The sequence below is a fragment of the Nerophis lumbriciformis genome, linkage group LG33 (genome assembly GCF_033978685.3).
Source record: "Nerophis lumbriciformis linkage group LG33, RoL_Nlum_v2.1, whole genome shotgun sequence".
Classification (NCBI taxonomy): Eukaryota; Metazoa; Chordata; class Actinopteri; order Syngnathiformes; family Syngnathidae; genus Nerophis; species Nerophis lumbriciformis.
Genome location: NC_084580.2, coordinates 25,809,960 through 25,836,228, shown reverse-complemented (window position 1 = coordinate 25,836,228; position 26,269 = coordinate 25,809,960). Strand labels below are relative to the sequence as shown.

General features: G+C 40.0%; 1 protein-coding gene across 1 annotated transcript in view; it reads left to right on the top strand.

Annotated features, from left to right (window-relative positions):
• The first annotated feature begins 5,530 nt into the window (after nucleotides 1–5,530).
• The window catches only part of dlgap1a (discs, large (Drosophila) homolog-associated protein 1a), an 81,608-nt gene continuing 60,869 nt past the window's right edge, over nucleotides 5,531–26,269 (top strand). Inside the window, exon 1 of the mRNA XM_061928298.2 lies at nucleotides 5,531–5,663. The gene's annotated coding sequence lies outside the window, so the exon portion shown is untranslated. The remainder of the gene's footprint in view (nucleotides 5,664–26,269) is intronic.

The window sequence follows — 26,269 nt, the reverse complement described above, 5'->3', positions numbered from 1 at the left end:
TTTTACAAATAATTAATTGTATTTTTTAAATCCAACAATCATTTAATGTATTTTTATGTGATATCAATTATTCATGACACATGAAATATTTGTCGTATCATATATAAATTATATTTGACAAATTCAGACACGTTGTATATTTATTTAATAATTCATTATTTTTTTCTTTTTAAATAATACATCAAAATGATTTGCTTGAAAAAAATATGATTACAAAAAAATACATACATATATATATATATATATAATTTTTTGCGTCTAATAATATACATAATATATATATATATATAATATATTAAGATGTACAAGATAAATTAGGTCAAAGAAAATATTTATTTACAAAAAAGTCATATACGTATATATATATATATATATATACATATATATATATATATATATATATATAATTTTTTGCGTCTAATAATATACATAATATATATATATATATAATATATTAAGATGTACAAGATAAATTAGGTCAAAGAAAATATTTATTTACAAAAAGTCATATACGTATGTATATATATATATATATATATATATATATATATATATATATATATATACAAACATTTTACATTGTTTTAAAAAGTACAATTATACAATTGTAAAAATAAAACTGTATTATTATTGTGTCTAATAGTATACCGTTTTCCACCACAAGGGGGCCATTTTTGTGTCAACAAGCCGGACATAAATGCTAACGTCAGCATGCTAACGTTAGCATGCTAAAAGCTAGAATGCTAAAAGCTAGCATGCGTCAAGACCACATGTAACTTAGGCGTATGCATGAAAAACTGGCTGAAAAAAAAGTTAGCATGTGTCAAGCACCAAGTTGAATGACTCTGAAGGCATGAAGCTAATTAGCATGCTAACGCTAACATGCTAACAGTTGACATGTGTCAAGTACCAAGTCGTACGACTCTGAAGCTCAACAAGTTTGCATGCTAATGTTAGCTTCTTTATATTTGCTATGTGTCAAGTAGCATATGGCTAAAACAGTTAGCATGCTAAAATTATCATGCTAAGAGTTAGCATGTGTCAAGAACCAACTTTTACGACTTAAGGCTTACAGCTAAAAAAAAAGTTAGCATGCTAACGTTAACATGCTAACAGTTAGCATGAAGGCTCGATGCCTGGCAGGAATCGAGCCAAGATGTTTCAAGCGCGAGCCGCCGACGTCAGGCCCGCTGTACACCAGCTATAATAAGCACCCCGTGGGTCTCCGCCGTCGCCATGGCAACCTCCTTCAACGCTCCACGTCGGCGCCATCGCTCCCGTTGTGCTGAACACTCGCATTTATTTGCAACATTTGACCTCAGCTCCTTGTCTAGCACCACTCTTAAGGCACCACCAAACACTCATTCAACTTGTTGCCAATTAGAAATATTAGCATGCTAGCTTTGTTTTTTTTAGCTAATTTAGCAGGTTCTATATTTTGGTATTTCACTAATGCTAACTGTAAGCATGCTATCGTTAGCATGTTAGCATAGTACTGTTAGCATGCTAAAATGCTAACTGACATGCGTCAAATATCAAAATATATTACTCTGAGGTGTGTACCTGAAAGATGTGTTTAAAAAGCTAGCATGCTAACTTTAGCATGCACCAAGTGCCAACATATTTGCTAAAAAAGCTAGCATGCTAACACTGCTCTGCTAGCATGCAAACAATAGCATGCTTACTGTTAGCATTAGTAATGTACCAAATATGACAATGAGTATACCTGCAAAATTTGCCAAAAAAATGCTAGCATGGTAATGTTAGCATTTTAAAATGCTAACTTACATGTCAAATATCGAAATATATTACACTGAGGTTTGTACCTGAAAGATAGGTTTACAGTGCTAGCATGCTAACATTAGCATACATCAAGCACCAAACTATGATGAGATATACACCTACAACATTAGCAATGAAAGCTAGCATGCTAATATCAAAATGCTAATGATACAAAAAAAAAATAAAAAATCTACGGGTTTCACTTTGGACATTGCTGTTTTAAAGTAGGAACAGTTGAAGTATCTGCTAAATTAGCTAAAAAAAAGTTAGCATGCTAACAATGCTATGTTAACATGCAAACAATAGCATGTTAGCATTAGTAATGTGCCAAAATATGACACTGAGTAGTATACATGCCAAACTTGAAAAAAAAAAAAAAAAAAAGTTAGCATGCTAATGTTAGCATGCTAAAATGCTAACTAACATGTGCCAAGTAGCAAAATATATATTTCTTTGAGGTGTGTATCTGAAAAGTGTGTTTACAATACTAGCATGCGAACATTAGCATACATCAAGCACCAAAATATGACTGAGATATACACCTACAAAATTAGCAACGAAAGCTAGCATGCTAATATTAAAATGCTAATGATTCTATAAAAAAAATAAAAAAAATCTACGGGCTTCACTTTGGACATTGCTGTTTTAAAGTAGGAGCAGTTGAAGTATCTGTTAAATTAGCTTAAAAAAAAGTTAGCATGCTAACAATGCTATGTTAACATTCAAAAAATAGCATGTTAGCATTAGTACTGTACCAAAAGATGACACTGAGTAGTATACATGCCAAACTTGAAAAAAAAAAAAAAAAGTTAGCATGCTAATGTTAGCATGCTAAAATGCTAACTAACATGTGTCAAGTAGCAAAATATATATTTCTTTGAGGTGTGTATCTGAAAAGTGTGTTTACAATACTAGCATGCGAACATTAGCATACATCAAGCACCAAAATATGATGAGATATACACCTACAACATTAGCAATGAAAGCTAGCATGCTAATATCAAAATGCTAATGATACTAAAAAAAATAAAAAAAATCTACGGGCTTCACTTTGGACATTGCTGTTTTAAAGTAGGAACAGTTGAAGTATCTGCTAAATTAGCTAAAAAAAAGTTAGCATGCTAACAATGCTATGTTAACATGCAAACAATAGCATGTTAGCATTAGCAATGTACCAAAATATGACACTGAGTAGTATACATGCCAAACTTAAAAAAAAAAAAAAAAAAAGTTAGCATGCTAATGTTAGCATGCTAAAATGCTAACTAACATGTGCCAAGTAGCAAAATATATATTTCTTTGAGGTGTGTATCTGAAAAGTGTGTTTACAATACTAGCATGCGAACATTAGCATACATCAAGCACCAAAATATGACTGAGATATACACCTACAAAATTAGCAATGAAAGCTAGCATGCTAATATTAAAATGCTAATGATTCTAAAAAAAAAAAAAAAAAATCTACGGGCTTCACTTTGGACATTGCTGTTTTAAAGTAGGAACAGTTGAAGTATCTGTTAAATTAGCTTAAAAAAAGTTAGCATGCTAACAATGCTATGTTAACATGCAAACAATAGCATGTTAGCATTAGTACTGTACCAAAAGATGACACTGAGTAGTATACATGCCAAACTTGAAAAAAAAAAAAAAAAGTTAGCATGCTAATGTTAGCATGTTAAAATGCTAACTAACATGTGCCAAGTAGCAAAATATATATTTATTTGAGGCGTGTATCTGAAAAGTGTGTTTACAATACTAGCATGCGAACATTAGCATACATCAAGCACCAAAATATGATGAGATATACACCTACAACATTAGCAATGAAAGCTAGCATGCTAATATTAAAATGCTAATGATTCTATAAAAAAAATAAAAAAAATCTACGGGCTTCACTTTGGACATTGCTGTTTTAAAGTAGGAGCAGTTGAAGTATCTGTTAAATTAGCTTAAAAAAAAGTTAGCATGCTAACAATGCTATGTTAACATGCAAACAATAGCATGTTAGCATTAGTACTGTCCCAAAATATGACACTGAGTAGTATACATGCCAAACTTGAAAAAAAAAAAAAAAAAAAAAAAAGTTAGCATGCTAATATTAGCATGCTAAAATGCTAACTAACATGTGCCAAGTAGCAAAATATATATTTCTTTGAGGTGTGTATCTGAAAAGTGTGTTTACAATACTAGCATGCGAACATTAGCATACATCAAGCACCAAAATATGATGAGATATACACCTACAAAATTAGCAATGAAAGCTAGCATGCTAATATTAAAATGCTAATGATTCTATAAAAATAAAATAAAAAAATCTACGGGCTTCACTTTGGACATTGCTGTTTTAAAGTAGGAGCAGTTGAAGTATCTGTTAAATTAGCTTAAAAAAAAAGTTAGCATGCTAACAATGCTATGTTAACATTCAAAAAATAGCATGTTAGCATTAGTACTGTACCAAAAGATGACACTGAGTAGTATACATGCCAAACTTGAAAAAAAAAAAAAAAAAGTTAGCATGCTAATGTTAGCATGCTAAAATGCTAACTAACATGTGTCAAGTAGCAAAATATATATTTCTTTGAGGTGTGTATCTGAAAAGTGTGTTTACAATACTAGCATGCGAACATTAGCATACATCAAGCACCAAAATATGATGAGATATACACCTACAACATTAGCAATGAAAGCTAGCATGCTAATATCAAAATACTAATGATACTAAAAAAAAAAAAAAAATCTACGGGCTTCACTTTGGACATTGCTGTTTTAAAGTAGGAACAGTTGAAGTATCTGTTAAATTAGCTTAAAAAAAAGTTAGCATGCTAACAATGCTATGTTAACATGCAAACAATAGCATGTTAGCATTAGTACTGTACCAAAATATGACACTGAGTAATATACATGCCAAACTTGAAAAAAAAAAAAAAAAAAAAAAGTTAGCATGCTAATATTAGCATGCTAAAATGCTAACTAACATGTGTCAAGTAGCAAAATATATATTTCTTTGAGGTGTGTATCTGAAAAGTGTGTCTACAATACTAGCATGCATCAAGTACCAAAATGTGAAAATCGGCTAAAATAATATTGTATGCTAATCTTCAAAATGCTAATGGTTTTACGTTGGGCCGCTAAAAAAATGAGCTACGGGCCGCACTTTTAACACTACTGTTCCAAAGTAAGAACAGTTAAAGTGTTTTGCTAAATTAGCTAACAAAGCTAGCATGCTGGAAGATAACAAAACATTTGAGCAAAAGGAGCTAAAAAAACAACAACTAGCATGCTAACAGTGCTATGCTAACGATTTTTCACTTTGGAGACTGATGTGCTAAAGTAGGAGCAGTCAAAGTGCCTGCTAAATGTTAACAAAAAATGTCTTCAAAATTAATTAAAAAAAACCTAGGATGCTAACAGTGCTATGCTAACATTTTTTTCCACTTTGGACACTGATGTTATAAAGTAGGAACAGGTAAAGTGACTGCTAAATTAGCTAATAAAGTTAGCATGCTGGCAGATAACAAAACATTTGAGCAAAAGGAGCTAAAAAAAAAACTAGCATGCTAACAGTGCTATGCTAAAGATTTCCTAATTAGTGTCAAATGTTCCCTAAACGCCACATCGGCACTAAAGTCGATTATGAATCATTTTCACCTCAAGTGTCTTCTTACTTAGTCAACGCACACATGCTTTTATTGTTGTAAGACAAGCGCTCCCGGAAGCACCGCGAGCAGCAACTTCCGCCCTGCCTGCCGCTCACGCGTCGGGGCTCCCACTCTCCCACTCCCACATTCCGCGGACGTCGTGGATCCACAGCGCGGACATGTTCATGTTCTCCCCGCGGACGGCAGCGCTGCGGCGGCGCCTCAAGAGCCGTGATTGACCCGGTAAGTGGAGCCCGCCTTATCGATACGGTCACATCGATCATTATCATCATCATCATCATCAACACGCTGCAGCTGCCGGGGTCGATACTGCCAGGGATCACCTGGACGTGATAGTGATGATCACAGCTGGATGCAATGATACCGCGGCTGATGCAGGAATATCACTGATAACAGAACCGATTAGAGGATTTCAGAGATGATACAGTGATGTCAGAGACCACACAGTGATAACAGTCTATACTTGGAGAACAGAGACGATACAGGGATATCAGAGACGATACAGTGATAACAGCCAATAAGGGGATATCAGAGGCGATACAGGGAGGATATCACAGACGATACGGGGATATCAGAGGCGATACAGGGAGGATATAAAAACAATACGGGGATATCAGAGACGGTACAGTGATAACAGTCCATATGTGGATAACAGAGACGATACAGGGATATCAGAGATGATAAGGGTATGTCAGAGACGATACAGTGATAACAGCCGATAAGGGGATATCAGAGGCGATACAGGGAGGATATAAAAACAATACGGGGATACCAGAGACGATATAGTGATAACAGTCCATATGTGGATAACAGAGACGATACAGGGAAATCAGAGATGATAAGGGTATGTCAGAGACGATACAGTGATAACAGCCAATAAGGGGATACCAGAGACGATGCCATGTTAACATACGATACAGGAATATCAGAGACGATACAGTGATAACAGTCCATATGTGGATAACAGAGACGATACAGGGAAATCAGAGATGATAAGGGTATGTCAGAGACGATACAGTGATAACAGCCGATAAGGGGATGTCAGAGGCGATACAGGGAGATATCAGAGATGATTAGGGTATGTCAGAGACGATACAGTGATAACAGCCGATAAGGGGATATCAGAGGCGATACAGGGAGGATATAAAAACAATACGGGGATATCAGAGACGATATAGTGATAACAGTCTATATGTGGATAACAGAGACGATACAGGGATATCAGAGATGATAAGGGTATGTCAGAGACGATACAGTGATAACAGCCGATAAGGGGATATCAGAGGCGATACAGGGTGGATATCAAAGACGATACGGGGATATCAGAGACGATACAGTGATAACAGCCTATAAGGGGATATCAGAGGCGATACAGGGAGGATATAAAAACAATACGGGGATATCAGAGACGATACAGTGATAACAGTCCATATGTGGATAACAGAGACGATACAGGCAAATCAGAGATGATAAGGGTATGTCAGAGACGATACAGTGATAACAGCCGATAAGGGGATAGCAGAGGCGATACAGGGAGGATATCACAGACGATACAGGGATATCAGAGACGATACAGTGATAACGGCCGATAAGGGAATATCAGAGGCGATACAGGGAGTATATCAAACACAATGTGAGGATATCAGAGACAATACAGTGATAACAGTCTATATGTGGATAACAGAGACGATACAGGGATAACAGTCAATATGTGGATAACAGAGACGATACAGGGATATCAGAGATGATAAGGGTATGTCAGAGACGATACAGTGATAACAGCCGATAAGGGGATATCAGAGGCGATACAGGGAGGATATCAAAGACGATACGGGGATATCAGAGACGATACAGTGATAACAGCCCATAAGGGGATATCAGATGCGATACAGGGAGTATATCAAACACAATGTGAGGATATCAGAGACGATAGAGTGATAACAGTCTATATGTGGATAACAGAGACGATACAGGGATATCAGAGATGATAAGGGTATGTCAGAGACGATACAGTGATAACAGCCGATAAGGGGATATCAGAGGCGATACAGGGAGGATATCAAAGACGATACGGGGATATCAGAGACGATACAGTGATAACAGCCGATAAGGGGATATCAGAGGCGATACAGGGAGTATATCAAACACAATGTGAGGATATCAGAGACAATACAGTGATAACAGTCTATATGTGGATAACAGAGACAATACAGGGATAACAGTCAATATGTGGATAACAGAGACGATACAGGGATATCAGAGATGATAAGGGTATGTCAGAGACGATACAGTGATAACAGCCGATAAGGGGATATCAGAGGCGATACAGGGAGGATATCAAAGACGATACGGGGATATCAGAGATGATACAGTGATAACAGCCCATAAGGGGATATCAGATGCGATACAGGGAGTATATCAAACACAATGTGAGGATATCAGAGACGATAGAGTGATAACAGTCTATATGTGGATAACAGAGACGATACAGGGATATCAGAGATGATAAGGGTATGTCAGAGACGATACAGTGATAACAGCCGATAAGGGGATATCAGAGGCGATACAGGGTGGATATCAAAGACGATACGGGGATATCAGAGACGATACAGTGATAACAGCCTATAAGGGGATATCAGAGGCGATACAGGGAGGATATAAAAACAATACGGGGATATCAGAGACGATACAGTGATAGCAGTCCATATGTGGATAACAGAGACGATACAGGGATATCAGAGATGATAAGGGTATGTCAGAGACGATACAGTGATAACAGCCGATAAGGGGATATCAGAGGCGATACAGGGAGGATATAAAAACAATACGGGGGTATCAGAGACGATACAGTGATAACAGTCCATGTGTGGCTAAAAGAGACGATACAGGGATATCAGAGATGATAAGGGTATGTCAGAGACGATACAGTGATAACAGCCAATAAGGGGATACCAGAGACGATGCCATGTTAACATACGATACAGGAATATCAGAGACGATACAGTGATAACAGCCGATAAGGGGATATCAGAGGCGATACAGGGGGGATGTAAAAACAATACGGGGATATCAGAGACGATACAGTGATAACAGTCCATATGTGGATAACAGAGACGATACAGGGATATCAGAGATGATAAGGGTATGTCAGAGACGATACAGTGATAACAGCCGATAAGGGGATATCAGAGGCGATACAGGGAGGATATCAAAGATGATACGGGATATCAGAGACGATACAGTGATAACAGCCGATAAAGGAATATCAGAGGCGATACAGGGAGTATATCAAACACAATGTGAGGATATCAGAGACGATACAGTGATAACAGTCTATATGTGGATAACAGAGACGATACAGGGATATCAGACACGAACAGGGTATACCAGAGACGATGCAGTGTTAACATACTATACATGGATATCAGGGACGATACAGGGATATCAGAGATGATACAGGGGTATCGGAGGTGATACAGTGATAACAGCCGATACGGTATATCAGAGACGATACAGGAATATCAGAAACGATACGGGGATATCAGAGACGATACAGTGATATCAGAGATGATCAAATGATAACAGGCAATACGGGGATATAAAAAACAATACGGTGGTATCATAGACGATACGGGGATATCAGAGATGATACAGTGAAAACGGCGATACGGTATATCAGAGACGATACAGGAATATCAGAGACGATACAGGGAACATATCAAAGACGATACAGGATATCAGCAGTGGTACAGGGTTATCATAGACGATAAGGGGATACCAGAGACGATGCCATGTTAACATACGATACAGGAATATCAGGGCCGATACAGGGGTATCAGAGGTGATACAGTGATAACAGCCGATACGGTATATCAGAGACGATACAGGAATATCAGAAACGATACGGGGATATCAGAGACGATACAGTGATATCAGAGACGTTCAAATGATAACAGGCAATACGGGGATATAAAAAACAATACGGTGGTATCATAGACGATACGGGGATATCAGAGATGATACAGTGAAAACAGCGATACGGTATATCAGAGACGATACAGGAATATCAGAGACGATACAGGGAACATATCAAAGATGATACAGGATATCAGCAGTGGTACAGGGATATCATAGACGATAAGGGGATACCAGAGACGATGCCATGTTAACATACGATACAGGAATATCAGGGCCGATACAGGGGTATCGGAGGTGATACAGTGATAACAGCCGATACGGTATATATTAGAGACGATATAGGAATATCAGAAACGGTACGTGGATATCAGAGACGATACAGTGATATCAGAGACGTTCAAATGATAACAGGCAATACGGGGATATAAAAAACAATACGGTGGTATCATAGACGATACGGGGATATCAGAGACGATACAGAGATATCAGAGACGATGCAGTGATATCGGAGACGATGCAGAGATATCAGACAACAATGCAGGAATATCAGAGACGATACGGGTATATCAGAGATGATACAGTGATATCAGAAACGATGCAATGCAGTGATATTAGAGATGATACGGGGAAACTAGAGACGATCCAGTGATACCAGAGACAGTATAGTGATATCAGAGAAGATGCAGTGATATCAGAGGGATACACAGTGATATCAGGGTGTTACCTCAGTGGAACAGATTGTGATATTGACAAATAAAGAAATCAAAATGAATAAAGATATTAGATTGTGTTATTTTACAGGAAGTAGGAACACTTTTCCTTGCGTCAAACAAACAAAAAACAAAAGCTATTCCCAGCTCCTTCCTGCTCCGGCCCTGAGAACAACTTGAGGCTGGCAGACATCAGACCGTGGGAGTTCAGCTTGCCGTTGTTGTTTTGGTGAGAGAGAGATTGTTGTCATGTCACATGGAGTGTTGCCATGGCAACGTGTCCTTGGTGACCACACCTCCTTTCTTGTGTCACAACTGGCCTTTTAGTTCAGAATAACTTTTATATAGCGCCCTCTTTCTAGAGACCCACCAGATATATATATATATATATAGTACCTCTTTCTGTTCTATATGTGTGTGACTATGTTGCCTCTGCAAAGTACTACCATGAAAGTGTGTTTTACCATGAAAGTGAGTATTTTGGTACTGCAAGATGAATTGTACATAAGTCATAGATGTGCATTTTCTATTCCTGCTAGATGGAACTCTCACTCTTCAACTTCTCGAACATATACTGTGTACTGTATACTTTGTACTGTGTACTATATACTACATACTGTATACTATATACTGTACACTGTGTACTGTATACTTTGTACTGTGTACTATATACTACATACTGTATATTATATGCTGTACACTGTGAACTGTGTACTGGATACTTTGTACTGTGTACTATATACTATATACTGTGTACTGTGTACTGTCTACTGTATACTGTGTACTGTATACTATGTACTGTATACTGTGTAATGCATACTGTATACTACTGTTTACTGTGTACTACATACTGTGTACTGTGTACTGTCTACTGTATACTGTGCACTGTATACTATGTACTGTATACTGTGTACTGTATACTTTGTACTGTGTACTGTATACTGTGTACTATATACTACATACTGTATACTATATACTGTACACTGTGTACTGTATACTTTGTACTGTGTACTATATACTGTATACTGTGTACTGTACAATGTGTACTGTGTACTATATACTGTATACTGTGTACTATATACTGTTTACTATATACTCTACACTGTGTACTTTGTAATGTATACTTTGTACTGTGTATTATATACTACATACTGTATACTATATACTGTACACTGTGTACTGTATACTTTGTACTGTGTACTATGTACTACATACTGTGTACTGTGTGCTGTATACTGTGTACTGTATACTGAGTACTGTGTACTGTATATTGTGTACGGTATACTGTGTACTGTATACTGTGTACTGTGTACTGTATATTGTGTACTGTATACTGTGTACTATATACTGTATACTGTGTACGATATACTGTGTACTGTATACTGTACACTGTGTACTGTGTACTGTATACTGTACACTGTGTACTGTGTACTGTATACTGTGTACTGTATACTGTATGATGTACACTGTGTACTGTGTACTGTATATTGTGTTTTGTATACTGTATATTGTGTACTGTATACTGTGTACTATACACTGTGTACTGTGTACTGTATACTGTGTACTGTGTACTGTATACTGTATACTGTGTGCTGTGTACTGTATACTGTGTACTGTGTACTGTATACTGTATACAGTGTACTGTATACTGTATACTGTGTACTGTGTACTGTGTACTGTATACTGTGTACTGTGTACTGTATATTGTGTACTGTATACTATATGCTGTATACTGTGTACTGTGTACTGTGTATGGTGTACTGTATACTATATACTGGATACTGTGTACTGTATACTGTGTACTGTGTACTGTATACTGTATACTGGATACTGTGTACTGTATACTGTGTACTGTGTACTGTATACTGTATACTGTACACTGTGTACTGTGTACTGTATACTGTGTACTGTATACTGTATAATGTACACTGTGTACTGTGTACTGTATATTGTGTTTTGTATACTGTATATTGTGTACTGTATACTGTGTACTATACACTGTGTACTGTGTACTGTATACTGTGTACTGTGTACTGTATACTGTATATTGTGTACTGTATACTGTGTACTATACACTGTGTACTGTGTACTGTATACTGTGTACTGTGTACTGTATACTGTATACTGTGTGCTGTGTACTGTATACTGTGTACTGTGTACTGTATACTGTATACAGTGTACTGTGTACTGTGTACTGTATACTGTGTACTGTGTACTGTATATTGTGTACTGTATACTATATGCTGTATACTGTGTACTGTGTACTGTGTATGGTGTACTGTATACTATATACTGGATACTGTGTACTGTATACTGTGTACTGTGTACTGTATACTGTATACTGGATACTGTGTACTGTATACTGTGTACTGTGTACTGTATACTGTATACTGTACACTGTGTACTGTATACTGTGTACTGTGTACTGTATACTGTGTACTGTATACTGTATACTTTGTACTGTGTACTGTATACTGTGTACTGTGTACTGTGTACTGTATACTGTATACAGTGTACTGTATACTGTATACTGTGTACTGTTTACTGTATACTGTGTACTGTGTACTGTATATTGTGTACTGTATACTATATGCTGTATACTGTGTACTGTGTACTGTGTATTGTGTACTATATACTATATACTGGATACTGTGTACTGTATACTGTGTACTGTGTACTGTATACTGTATACTGGATACTGTGTACTGTGTACTGTATACTGTGTACTGTGTACTGTGTACTGTATACTGTATACTGTGTACTGTGTACTGTGTACTGTATACTGTATACTGTATACTGTATACTGTGTACTGTGTACTGTATACTGTATACTGTATACTGTGTACTGTGTACTGTATACTGTGTACTGTGTACTGTGTACTGTATACTGGATACTGTATACTGTGTACTGTGTACTGTATACTGTATACTGTGTACTGTGTACTGTGTACTGTGTACTGTATGTTGTTAGCTAATTTTACACGTCAGAGTCATAGAAGTTGGCACCTGCCAACTGTTAGCATTCTAACGTTAGCATCTACAAAAGGAGTAAAACATCAATACAGTATTTGTTGTACTTGTATTTTGTAGTCCTGTGCTTTTTGAAGTACGAGTTAGAAGGAAAGGTGAGTTTGTTGCTGGAATATTCACAGCGTGTCGCTAAAGAAGAAGTAGGGCGCTCTGCTCACTTGGAATCACTGCCAGGAGACAAGACGAGCAAACGAGGGAGCGAGCCAGGGCTTCCCCCTTTTGTCAGCCAGCTCTGGTGGTGGTAGTCACTCACCCGGGAGAGATGAGGTGGTAGTCACTCACCCGGGAGAGATGAGGTGGTAGTCACTCACCCGGGAGAGATGAGGTGGTAGTCACTCACCCGGGAGAGATGAGGTGGTAGCCACTCACCCGTTTTATAGCTATTTTCGCTGGTCATATAATTTGGTAGTTGACGCATGCTAACTGTTAGCATTGTAATGTTATCATGCTAACTTTGTAACCCCCTCATTTTACACCCTGGAGTCATATTTGTTGCTACTTCATGCTCTCCAGCTAGCACGCTATCTGTTAGCATTTCAGTCCAGCCCTGGATTTTCAACATCATTCGTAGCATTTTAACACGCTAACACTAGCACGACAAAAACATTTTAGCAATTGTTTTCAAGTCACATATTTTGGTAGTTGACGCATGCTAACTGTTAGCATGATAACGGTATCATCTTTTGTAACTCATTTTGCATCCTAAGTGCAATAATTTTGGTTCCCTGATGCTCGCCGACTAGCATGCTAACTGTTAGCATTTTAACACGCTAACACTAGCACGACAAAAACATTTTAGCAATTGTTTTCAAGTCACATATTTTGGTAGTTGACGCATGCTAACTGTTAGCATGACAGCGGTATCATCTTTTGTAACTCATTTTGCATCCTAAGTGCAATAATTTCGGTTCCCTGATGCTCTCCGACTAGCATGCTAACTGTTAGCATTTTAACACGCTAACACTAGCACGACAAAAACATTTGAGCAATTGTTTTCAAGTCACATATTTTGGTAGTTGACGCATGCTAACTGTTAGCATGACAGCGGTATCATCTTTTGTAACTCATTTTGCATCCTAAGTGCAATAATTTTGGTTCCCTGATGCTCTCCGACTAGCATGCTAACTGTTAGCATTTTATCACGCTAACACTAGCATGCTAGCTTCCTTTTTTTAGCTATTTCGTGCTAGACTTTTCTAGGACATTTTGCGTCTTGGGAGTCACATGTTTTATTCCCTGATGCTCTAGCTAGCACAATTACTGTTAGCATTTTTCATTCAGCCCCGGATTTTCACTCGCATTTGTTAGCATGCTAACGGTAGCATTTTAACATGCTAACACTTTATTTTTGTATCTATTTCTGCAGGTCATATAATTTGGTACTTGACATACGCTAACTGTTAGCATGATAATGTTAAGGTGCTAGCTTACCCCCCCCTAATTTTACATCCTAGGAGTCATATTTTTTTGTTCCTTAATGCTCTCCCGCGATGTTAGCATTTCAGTTCAGCCCTGGATTTTTAACATCATTCCATCCATCCATTCATTTTCTTCCGCTTATCCGAGGTGGGGTCGCGGGGGCAGCAGCCTAAGCAGAGAAGCCCAGACTTCCCTCTCCCCAGCCACTTCGTCCAGCTCTTCCCGGCGGATCCCGAGGCGTTCCCAGGACATAGTTTCCCCAACGTGTCCTGGGTCTTCCCCGGGGCCTCCTGCCAGTCGGACGTGCCCTAAACACCTCCCTAGGGAGGCGTTCGGGTGGCATCCTGACCAGATGCCCGAACCACCTCATCTGGCTCCTCTCCATGTGGAGGAGCAGCGGCTTTACTTTGAGCTCCCCCCGGATGACAGAGCTTCTCACCCTATCTCTAAGGGAGAGACCCGCCACCCGGCGGAGGAAACTCATTTGGGCCGCTTGTACCCGTGATCTTGTCCTTTCGGTCATAACCCAAAGCTCATGACCATAGGTGAGGATGGGAACGTAGATCGACCGGTAAATTGAGAGCTTTGCCTTCCGGCTCAGCTCCTTCTTCACCACAACGGATCGATACAGCGTCCGCATTACTGAAGACGCCGCACCGATCCGCCTGTCGATCTCACCATCCACTCTTCCCTCACTCGTGAACAAGACTCCGAGGTACTTGAACTCCTCCACTTGGGGCAAGATCTCCTCCCCAATCCGGAGATGGCACTCCACCCTTTCCCGGGCGAGAACCATGGACTCGGACTTGGAGGTGCTGATTCTCATCCCAGTCGCTTCACACTCGGCTGCGAACCGATCCAGTGAGAGCTGAAGATCTTGGCCAGATGAAGTCATCAGGACCACATCATCTGCAAAAAGCAGAGACCTAATCCGGCAGCCACCAAACCGGATCCCCTCAACGCCTTGACTGCGCCTACAAATTCTGTCCATAAAAGTTCAGAACAGAATCGGTGACAAAGGGCAGCCTTGGCGGAGTCCAACCCTCACTGGAAACGTGTACGACTTACTGCCGGCAATGCGGACCAAGCTCTGACACTGATCATACAGGGAGCGGACCGCCACAATCAGACAGTCCGATACCCCATACTCTCTGAGCACTCCCCACAGGACTTCCCGGGACACACGGTCGAATGCCTTCTCCAAGTCCACAAAGCACATGTAGACTGGTTGGGCAAACTCCCATGCACCCTCAAGGATCCTGCCGAGAGTATAGAGCTGGTCTACCGTTCCACGACCAGGACGAAAACCACACTGTTCCTCCTGGATCCGAGGTTCGACTATCCGGCGTAGCCTCCTCTCCAGTACACCTGAATAGATCTTACCGGGAAGGCTGAGGAGTGTGATCCCACGAAGAGAGGAACCACCACCCCGGTCTGCCAATCCAGAGGTACCGCCCCCGATGTTGCAGAGTCTTGTCAACCAAGACAGCCCCACAGCATCCAGAGCCTTAAGGTACTCCGGGCGGATCTCATCCACGCCCGGGGCCTTGCCACCGAGGAGCTTTTTAACTACCTCAGCAACCTCATCCCCAGAAAAAGAAGAGCCCACTACTGAGTCCCCAGGCACTGCTTCCTCATAGGAAGACGTGTTAATGGGATTGAGGAGGTCTTAGAAGTGTTCCCTGCACCGATCCGCAACAGCCGCAGTCGAGGTCAGCAGCACACCATCCTCACCATACACGGTGTTGACAGTACACTGCTTCCTCCCCCTTAGGCGACGGATGGTGGACCAGAATCGCTTCGAAGCCGTCTAGAAGTCGTTTTCCATGGCTTCCCCAAACTCCTCCCATGTCGGAGTTTTTGCCTCTGCGACCGCTGAAGCCGCACTTCGCTTGGCCTGTCGGTACCTGTCCGCTGCCTCTGGAGTCCCATGAGCCAAAAGGACCCGATATGACTCTTTCTTCAGCTTGACGACATACCTCACTGCTGGTGTCCACCAGCGGGTTCTAGGATTACCGCCACGACAGGCACCAACCACCTTACGGCCAAAGCTCCAATCAGCCACCTGGACAATAGAGGTGGGTACATGGTCCACTCGGACTCAATATCTAGTGCCTCCCTCGTGACATGTTCAAAGTTCTTCCGGAGGTGGGAATTGAAACTCTCTCTGACAGGAGACTCTGCTAGACGTTCCCAGCAGACCCTCACAATGTGTTTGGGCCTGCCAGGTCTGTCCGTAATCCTCCCCCATCACCGGAGCCAGCTCACCACCAGGTGGTGATCGGTAGAAAGCTCCGCCCCTCTCTTCACCCGAGTGTCCAAAACATGAGGCCGCAAATCCGATGACACAACTACAAAGTCGATCATGGAACTGGGGCCGAGGGTGTCCTGGTGCCAAGTGCACATATGGACACCCTTATGTTGGAACATTGTGTTTGTTATGGACAATCCGAGACAAGCACAAAAGTCCAATAACAAAGCACCACTCGGGTTCAGATCCGGGCGGCCATTCTTCCCAATCACGCCTCTCCAGGTTTCACTGTCCTTGCCAACATGAGCGTTGAAGACCCCCAGCAGATTAAGCGAATCACCCGGGGGAGCACTCTCCAGTACTCCCTCAAGGAAATCCAAAAAGAGTGGGTACTCTGAGCTGCTGTTTGGTGCTTATGCACAAACAACAGTCCCCCAACCCGAAGGCGGAGGGAAGCTACCCTCTCGTCTACTGGGTTAAAGTCCAACGTGCAGGCTTAGAGCCGGGGGGGAAACAAGAATTTCCACTCCAGCCCGTCGCCTCTCACTGCCTGCAACGCCAGAGTGGAAAAGAGTCCAGCCCTGAACTGGTTCCAAAGCCCTGGTTGAGCGTCGAAGTGAGTCCGACTATATCTAGCCGGAACTTCTCCACCTCGCGCACCAGCTCGGGCTCCTTCGCCCCCCAGCGAGGTGACGTTCCACGTCCCTAGAGCTAGCTTCTGTAGCCGAGGGTCAGACTGCCAAGTGCCCCGTTTTCGGCTGCCGCCCAGCTCACACTACACCCGACCTCTATGGAGGGGGGGACCCACGTTGCCTCTGCGGCTGAGCCCGGCCACCAGGCGCTCGCCATCGTGCCCCACCTTCGGGCCTGGCTCCATAGGGGAGCCCCGGTGACCCGCGACAGGGCGAGGGAAATCTAGGTCCTCGAGTTGTACTCTTCATAAAGGTCTTTGAGCTGCTCTTTGTCTGATCCCTCACCTAGGACCAGTTTGTCTTGGGAGACCCTACCAGGGGGCATAGAAGACCCCGGACAACATAGCTCCTAGGATCATTGGGACTCCTCTAACCCTAACCCTTTATTTTCCTGCGTTTCTACGCTAAACAAACACTTTGTGGGAGAGCCTCGTCATGGGAAGTCAGACCCGCGGTGTGAAGTCATCAGGACTAAGAATCTAGGAGACTATAGAGGTGTCAAGATCTGATTCACACGTGTCCGGTCATTCGGGTCCCGAGTCCTTCACACATCCCACCGCTGAGCTGTCACGGACAAGCGCTAACTCACATCTCCGTGCACAAGATGGAGCGGGCGAGCGAGAGAGAGAGAGAGAGAGAGAGATGTGCCCACGCGCGTGTTCCTCCTCAGCGATGAAGACGAGGATGAATGAGTCTGTGGGCGAGAAGAAGAGAAGGACAAACAGGAAAAAAAAAGAACACTTTTGCTGATTGAGGGTCTAAAAAAAAAGTATTAATCATTCATAAATGGTGAATTTTTACCCATCATGCTTTGCAGGAGAATCACGTGGGTGTCATTGCGGTGTCATTGATCTTAAAGGGCAATGTTTTATTTTGAAGTTCCCCAAGCACAGTATGGACTTATGTGACCCATTACGCAAAAGACCAACACAGAAAGTCGACGTGACAACCTTCCTGCTAACACAACGTTAAGAAACATGTCCAAACACTCTACATGTTTGACATTGCACTTATGTAAATACACTGCAAAGCATGATGGGTAGTGTTTGTTGTCATTGTGTGATAGTGTGTTGTCATTGTGTGATAGTTTGTTGTCATGGTGTGATAGTTTGTTGTCATTGTTTGCTAGGTTGTTGTCATGGTGTGATAGTTTGTTGTCATTGTTTGCTAGGTTGTTGTCATTGTGTGATACCGTATTTTCCGCACTATAAGGCGCACCTAAAAACCACAATTTTTCTCAAAAGCTGACAGTGCGCCTAATAACCCGGTGCGCTTTATTACGATTCATTTTCATAAAGTTTCGGTCTCGCAACTTCGGTAAACAGCCGCCATCTTTTTTCCCGGTAGAACAGGAAGCGCTTCTTCTTCTACGCAAGCAACCGCCAAGGAAAGCACCCGCCCCCATAGAACAGGAAGCGCTTCACCCGCCCCCATAGAACAGGAAGCGCTTCACCCGCCCCCATAGAACAGGAAGCGCTTCACCCGCCCCCATAGAACAGGAAGCGCTTCACCCGCCCCCATAGAACAGGAAGCGCTTCACCCGCCCCCGGAAGAAGAAGAAAAAACGCGCGGATATCACCGTACGTTTCATTTCCTGTTTACATCTGTAAAGACCACAAAATGGCTCCTACAAAGGACAAGGATCCGGTTCATAAAAAGACGCAATCTCTCCATCCGCACACGGATTACTACCGTATTTCACAGCAACTGATATTCCTGTGAACTGCACTGTGGAACGGGAGCACGTACGGTGAATATTCGCACCACAGAGAATGAGGAGTCATCCTTCACTGTGGTTCTAGCTTGCCATGCTAACTTCCACCCATGGTGATATTCAAAAGGAAGACCTTGCCAAAAGAGACCTTTCCAGCCGGCGTCATCATAAAAGCTAACTCGAAGGGATGGATGGATGAAGAAAAGATGAGCGAGTGGTTAAGGGAAGTTTACGCGAAGAGGCCGGGTGGCTTTTTTCACACAGCTCCGAAGGCGAACACACCTTCACTAAGACGGGCAGACAGCGCCGGACGACATACGCCAACATCTGCCAGTGGATCGTAAATGCCTGGGCAGATAGTTTCGGTCACAACTGTGGTCCGAGCTTTCCGGAAGGCAGGATTCACAGAACTGCTGCACAACAACAGCGACACTGAATCCGATGACTTCTACGAGGCGGAGCCGGCCATTTTTGGATCCCACGCTAACTTTTCAATTCGGACACCGAAGACGAAGAATTCGAAGGATTTACGAATGAAGAATAACTTCAGAAGGTGAGCGCTATGTTTATTTTGTGTGTTGTGACATTAACGTTCGAGCAACATTATGTTACTATTTATTGCTCTACACCATTTTGAATTTTACTATGTTTGTGATTGCACATTTGCGTACATTTTGGGACAGAGTTGTTAGAACGCTGGTTTTCAATATATTATTAAAGTTTGACTGAACTATCTGACTGTTTTTTTGACATTCACTTTAGCGCAGCGTTTTTTTGACATTCACTTTAGCGCAGCGTAGGCGCGGCTTTTAGTCCGGGGCGGCTTATTGGTGGACAAAATTATGAAATATGTAATTCATAGAAGGTGCGGCTAATAATCCGGTGCGCCTTATAGTGCGGAAAATACGGTAGTTTGTTGTCATTGTTTGCTAGGTTGTTGTCATGGTGTGATAGTTTGTTGTCATTGTTTGCTAGGTTGTTGTCATGGTGTGATAGTTTGTTGTCATGGTGTGATAGTTTGTTGTCATTGAGTGATAGTTTGTTGTCATTGTGTGATAGTTTGTTGTCATGGTGTGATAGTTTGTTGTCATGGTGTGATAGTTTGTTGTCATTGTTTGCTAGGTTGTTGTCATTGTGTGATAGTTTGTTGTCATTGTTCGCTAGGTTGTTGTCATGGTGTGATAGTTTGTTGTGATGGTGTGATAGTTTGTTGTCATTGTTTGCTAGGTTGTTGTCATTGTGTGATAGTTTGTTGTCATGGTGTGATAGTTTGTTGTCATGGTGTGATAGTTTGTTGTAATTGTGTGATAGTTTGTTGTCATTGTTTGCTAGGTTGTTGTCATGGTGTGATAGTTTGTTGTCATGGTGTGATAATTTGTTGTCATTGTTTGCAAGGTTGTTGTCATGGTGTGATAGTTTGTTGTCATGGTGTGATAATTTGTTGTCATTGTTTGCTAGGTTGTTGTCATGGCGTGATAGTTTGTTGTCATGGTGTGATAATTTGTTGTCATTGTGTGATAGTTTGTTGTCATTGTTCGCTAGGTTGTTGTCATGGTGTGATAGTTTGTTGTCATGGTGTGATAATTTGTTGTCATTGTTTGCTAGGTTGTTGTCATGGCGTGATAGTTTGTTGTCATGGTGTGATAATTTGTTGTCATTGTGTGATAGTTTGTTGTCATTGTTCGCTAGGTTGTTGTCATGGTGTGATAGTTTGTTGTCATGGTGTGATAGTTTGTTGTCATGGTGTGGTAGTTTGTTGTCATTGTGTGATAGTTGTTGTCATGGTGTGATAGTGTGTTGTCATGGTGATAGTTTGTTGTCATTGTTTGCTAAGTTGTTGTCGTTGGGTGATAGTTTGTTGTCATGGTGTGATAGTTTGTTGTCATGGTGTGATAGTTTGTTGTCATTGTTTGCTAAGTTGTTGTAGTTGTGTGAGAGTTTGTTGTCATGGTGTAATAGTTTGTTGTCATGGTGTGATTGTTGTCATTGTGTGATAGTTTGTTGTCATGGTGTGATAGTTTGTTGTGATCGTTTGTTGTCATTGTTTGCTAGGTTGTTGTCATGGTGTGATAGTTTTTTGTCATGGTGTGATAGTTGTCATTGTGTGATAGTTTGTTGTGATCGTTTGTTGTCATTGTTGTTTGCGAGGTTGTTGTCATGGTGTGATAGTTTGTTGTCATTGTGTGATAGTCTGTTGTCATTGTGTGATAGTTTGTTGTCATTGTGTGATAGTTTATTGCCGTTGTGTAATAGTTTGTTGTCATTGTGTGATAGTTTGTTGTTACTGTGTGATAGTTTGTTGCCATGGTGTGATAGTTTGTTGTCCTTGTGTGATAGTTTGTTGTGATTGTGTGATAGTTTGTTCTCATTGTGTGATAGTTTGTTGTGATTGTGTGATAGTTTGTTGTCATGGTGTGATAGTTTGTTGTCATGGTGTGATAGTTTCTTGTCATGGTGTGATAGTTTGTTGTCATGGTGTAATAGTTTGTTGTCGTTGTGTGATTGTTTTTTTTGCATGGTGTGATAGTTTGTTGTCATGGTGTGATAGTTTGTTGTCGTGGTGTGATAGTTTGTTGTCATGGTGTGATAATTTGTTGTCATTGTTTGCTAGGTTGTTGGCATGGTGTGATAGTTTGTTGTCATGGTGTGATAGTTTGTTGTCATGGTGTGATAGTTTGTTGTCATGGTGTGATAGTTTGTTGTCATTGTTTGCGAGGGTGTTGTCATTGTGTGATAGTTTGTTGTCATGGTGTGATAGTTTGTTGTCATGGTGTGATAATTTGTTGTCATTGTGTGATAGTTTGTTGTCATTGTTCGCTAGGTTGTTGTCATGGTGTGATAGTTTGTTGTCATGGTGTGATAGTTTGTTGTAATTATGTGATAGTTTGTTGTCATGGTGTGATAGTTTGTTGTCATTGTGTGATAGTTTGTTGTCATGGTGTGATAGTTTGTTGTCATTGTGTGATAGTTTGTTGTCATGGTGTGATAGTTTGTTGTCATTGTTTGCGAGGTTGTTGTCATTGTGTGATAGTTTGTTGTCATTGTGTGATAGTTTGTTGTCATTGTTTGCTAAGTTGTTGTCGTTGTGTGAGAGTTTGTTGTCATTGTGTGATAGTTTGTTGTCATGGTGTGATAGTTTGTTGTCATGGTGTAATAGTTTGTTGTCATGGTGTGATAGTTTGTTGTCATTTTGTGATAGTTTGTTGTCATGGTGTGATATTTTGTTGTCTTTGTGTGATAGTTTGTTTTCACTGTGTGATAGTTTGTTGTCATGGTGTGATAGTTTGTTGTCATGGTGTGATAGTTTGTTGTCATGGTGTAATAGTTTGTTGTCATTTTGTGATAGTTTGTTGTCATGGTGTGATAGTTTGTTGTCATGGTGTGATAGTTTGTTGTCATGGTGTAATAGTTTGTTGTCATGGTGTGATAGTTTGTTGTCATTTTGTGATAGTTTGTTGTCATGGTGTGATATTTTGTTGTCTTTGTGTGATAGTTTGTTTTCACTGTGTGATAGTTTGTTGTCATGGTGTGATAGTTTGTTGCATCACAAGTCAGGACCATCATGCAACACACGTGGCTGAAAGAGGGTTTTCCAGTTCTGCCTTCTCCTTGGCACGATCACTGGCTTTGACCGACGCCAGGTGTGCACACCTGTCCAGAACCTCCTGACAGCAGAAACTGTCACGCGTACATAATGGAATGTTACGTCCAACAAAGTGTGGTCCGGACCACACCAGAACCCGGACAACACCAGACCCTGGACGCCACCAGACCGTGGACACCATCCTTCATGGCCGTTCACCCCCAGGCGCCGACTCAAAGGCAGTTTTGTTGGCCATCTTCTCTTGATGTGAAAATAACTCCATCTCAGTCCTATTTTCATGCCTCCCACACGCAGCAGCAGCCAGTCCTCATCCTGGCACGCAGAGAAGGCAGGCTGAGGGCGCTCGCTTCCCCGCTTCCTTTCTGACTTCAGCCGCTAATTACGCCAGCGTCGCTGCGAAAGATCATGACTATTTCTGTCTTTTCATGCACAACTTCCTGTCGGCGCTTGATTGACACCTTTTATTGTGAAAGGGTGTCATCTGAGCAGCAGGATGCTGACAGGGCCAAAAGACAAAGGGATTATGATGTATAATATTATAATAATATGTCTACATTGTCGTTATTGTTCAGACTTTGAGGTCTGACAGGCTGGGAGGACGTACAAATACATTTTGATATCATTATTATCACGCTTTTGTCCAGCGTGGTGCACAGAAAATATCTTTACACCCGATTCTAAAACGATTCATAATTTAAAAAAAAATAAAAATACATAATAATAATTTAAACAAATATTTATGTATAATTTAGTTGTATTTATTTCATGTTATTATTTATTTTAATATTTTATTTTATTTATTTATTATCCATCCACCTCATTTGTTTACTTATTTTTTTATTATTATTGTTGTTTTATTACATATGTATGTAATGTTGCATTTTTTAATACAAGAATACATTTTAAAAATACGTTTTTATGCCATTTCTATTCGACTAGAAGGAGCTTTTTTTAACCCGTTTTGAAAAGAAAAAGCTTCATTAAAATTATTACACCAAATAACAAAATTTGAGAATCGTGCTGACTCGAGAACTGATTCTGAATCGAATCGAAATCATATATATTTTTTCACTCCCTTGCCTTGTCACCATGACGACCATTAGCTTTTCACCTGTCCTCATGAGACTCTCACACCTGTTGTTAATCAAGACTTTATTATTTAAGCCGATAGTTGCCAGGAAGTCAGCCTGGCGACATTACCCTTGATATTCTGTACCATGACTTATTTTCATGCCATGCCATTTAAGTTTTGTTTTTTTCATGTCACAGTTCGCCAGTTTCGTTTCATGTCCATAGTTTACGTCATAGTATTAGTGTTTTGTTTTCTTAGCCAAGTTTGTTCTCCACTTTTTTTTTTTGTAGAAATTAAATCATGTCTTTACCCGCAAGCCTTGTCCGGTCCAGTTGCTTTGCATTCCGGGAAAACAAACCCCCACCATAGTCCACGTCGTGACAGTTTTATTTGAGAAGTCAACTAAAAAGACACAAATTATACTTTTTGTTTTAGAGTGTTTTTTTTGTTTTGTTTTTGGTTGATAAAGGAAACACGGGGTTCTACACTTTCAATTATTATAATTTCAAATGGTGTTGCTACTTTTTTCTTCTATTTCTCTAATTTTTATTTATTTAAATAATTTTAAATAAATAAATAAATATTTAATAAAATGAATTAATTATTATTATTATATTTTTTTAAATATAATTAATTAATTTTTTTAATATATTTTTTTATTTTTATAATTTTTTATTTTATTTTTATTTTTATTTTTTGTATATGTATATATATTTTTTATTATTTTTATTTTTATTTTTATTTTTATTTTTATTTTTATTTTTATTTTTATTTTTATTTTTATTTTTATTTTTATCGTTATCAGTGTTTGGAAAATTTGTTTTTCAAAGTAATTAATTAAAGTTACTTGTTTCATTGGTAAAAAATTAATGAAATTCCTATTCAGACTTTATCAGTGAATTTTCAGAGTTTGTCGCTGATCTAGTGACGCATGCAGATAACATAATTATAATGGGGGATTTTAATATCCATATGAATACCCCATCAGACCCTCCAGACTATTATTGATAGCTGTGGAGAAGTCGTTATTGCGTTACTTGCTAAAGAAAATTCAAATATCTGGCATATGCGGCTGAAGGATGTTTCATGAGAGCCGAGTGTTTAAAAGGGTTAGGGTTAGCTGTTGAATCTTTTGACTGGTTGTTGCTGCCGCTGGTTAATAAAATGGTTGAATGTGCTTCCATGGCTGTAGCGGGCTAGTGTAGGATTGTTAGCTTCTCTCGTCAATCATTGATTTGTTGTTCATTATTCCCTCATAGTAGTAGTAGTAGTAGTGTTTTTGTGTACTTAGCCTACATGTTGAACCAATTTTGTTTTTGTTTTTACCGCATATGGGCTTAAATGTTAGCATTCAAACGTTTGTTTTATTAGTACAATTGTAAATAAAATAAAAAATAGTTTAGTAGTAAAATGAGTTGTGATATTGTAAAGTACATATGCAAAGTACTCACAGAGCTTCAAAACATTTTACATTTTAAAATACATTTATTTTTTTTATTTTTTTTGCCTCTGTACTAAAAATTAAAAAAATTAAAAATAAATCAATAATACATTTTTAGAATAATAAAACATTTTTTTTTTCACATTATCATAGTGACGCGCTGTGAATACTTTGCACTGCTCTATATGGAGAATACCTTGACAAAGTACTTGTTGTCGTGTACAAATACACTGAAAGGAACATGAATTGTTGTCAACGACTTCAGGAAAATAGAAGAAACTGTTTGCTTATTGGAGGACATTTACGTCTCAGCTTTGCAAAAGTAAAACTGCTGTAAGACTGCTTGTATCGCACATGATGTCGCACACAAGTAAACACACTGCAGGACTGCTTGTATCGCACATGATGTCACACACAAGTAAACTCTCTAAAGGACTGCTTGTATCGCACATGATATCACACACAAGTAAACACTCTGCAGGATTGCGTGTATCGCACATGATATCACACACAAGTAAACACTCTGCAGGACTGCTTGTATCACACATGATATCACACACAAGTAAACAACTGTGAGACTGCTTGTTTCGCACATGATATCACACACAAGTAACCACGCTGTAAGACTGCTTGTATTGCACATGATATCAGACACAAGTAAACACTCTGCAGGACTGCTTGTATCACACATGATATCACACACAAGTAAACAACTGTAAGACTGCTGGTTTCGCACATGATATCACACACAAGTAAAACACTCTGCAAGACTGCTTGTATCGCACATGATATTACACACTGCAGGATTGCTTGTATCGCACATGATATCACAAACAAGTCAACAAGCTGTAAGACCGCTTGTATCGTACATGATATCACACACAAGTAAACACTCTGCAGGACTGCTTGTATTGCACATGATATCGCACACAAGTAAACACACTGCAGGACTGCTTGTAGCGCACATGGTATCACAC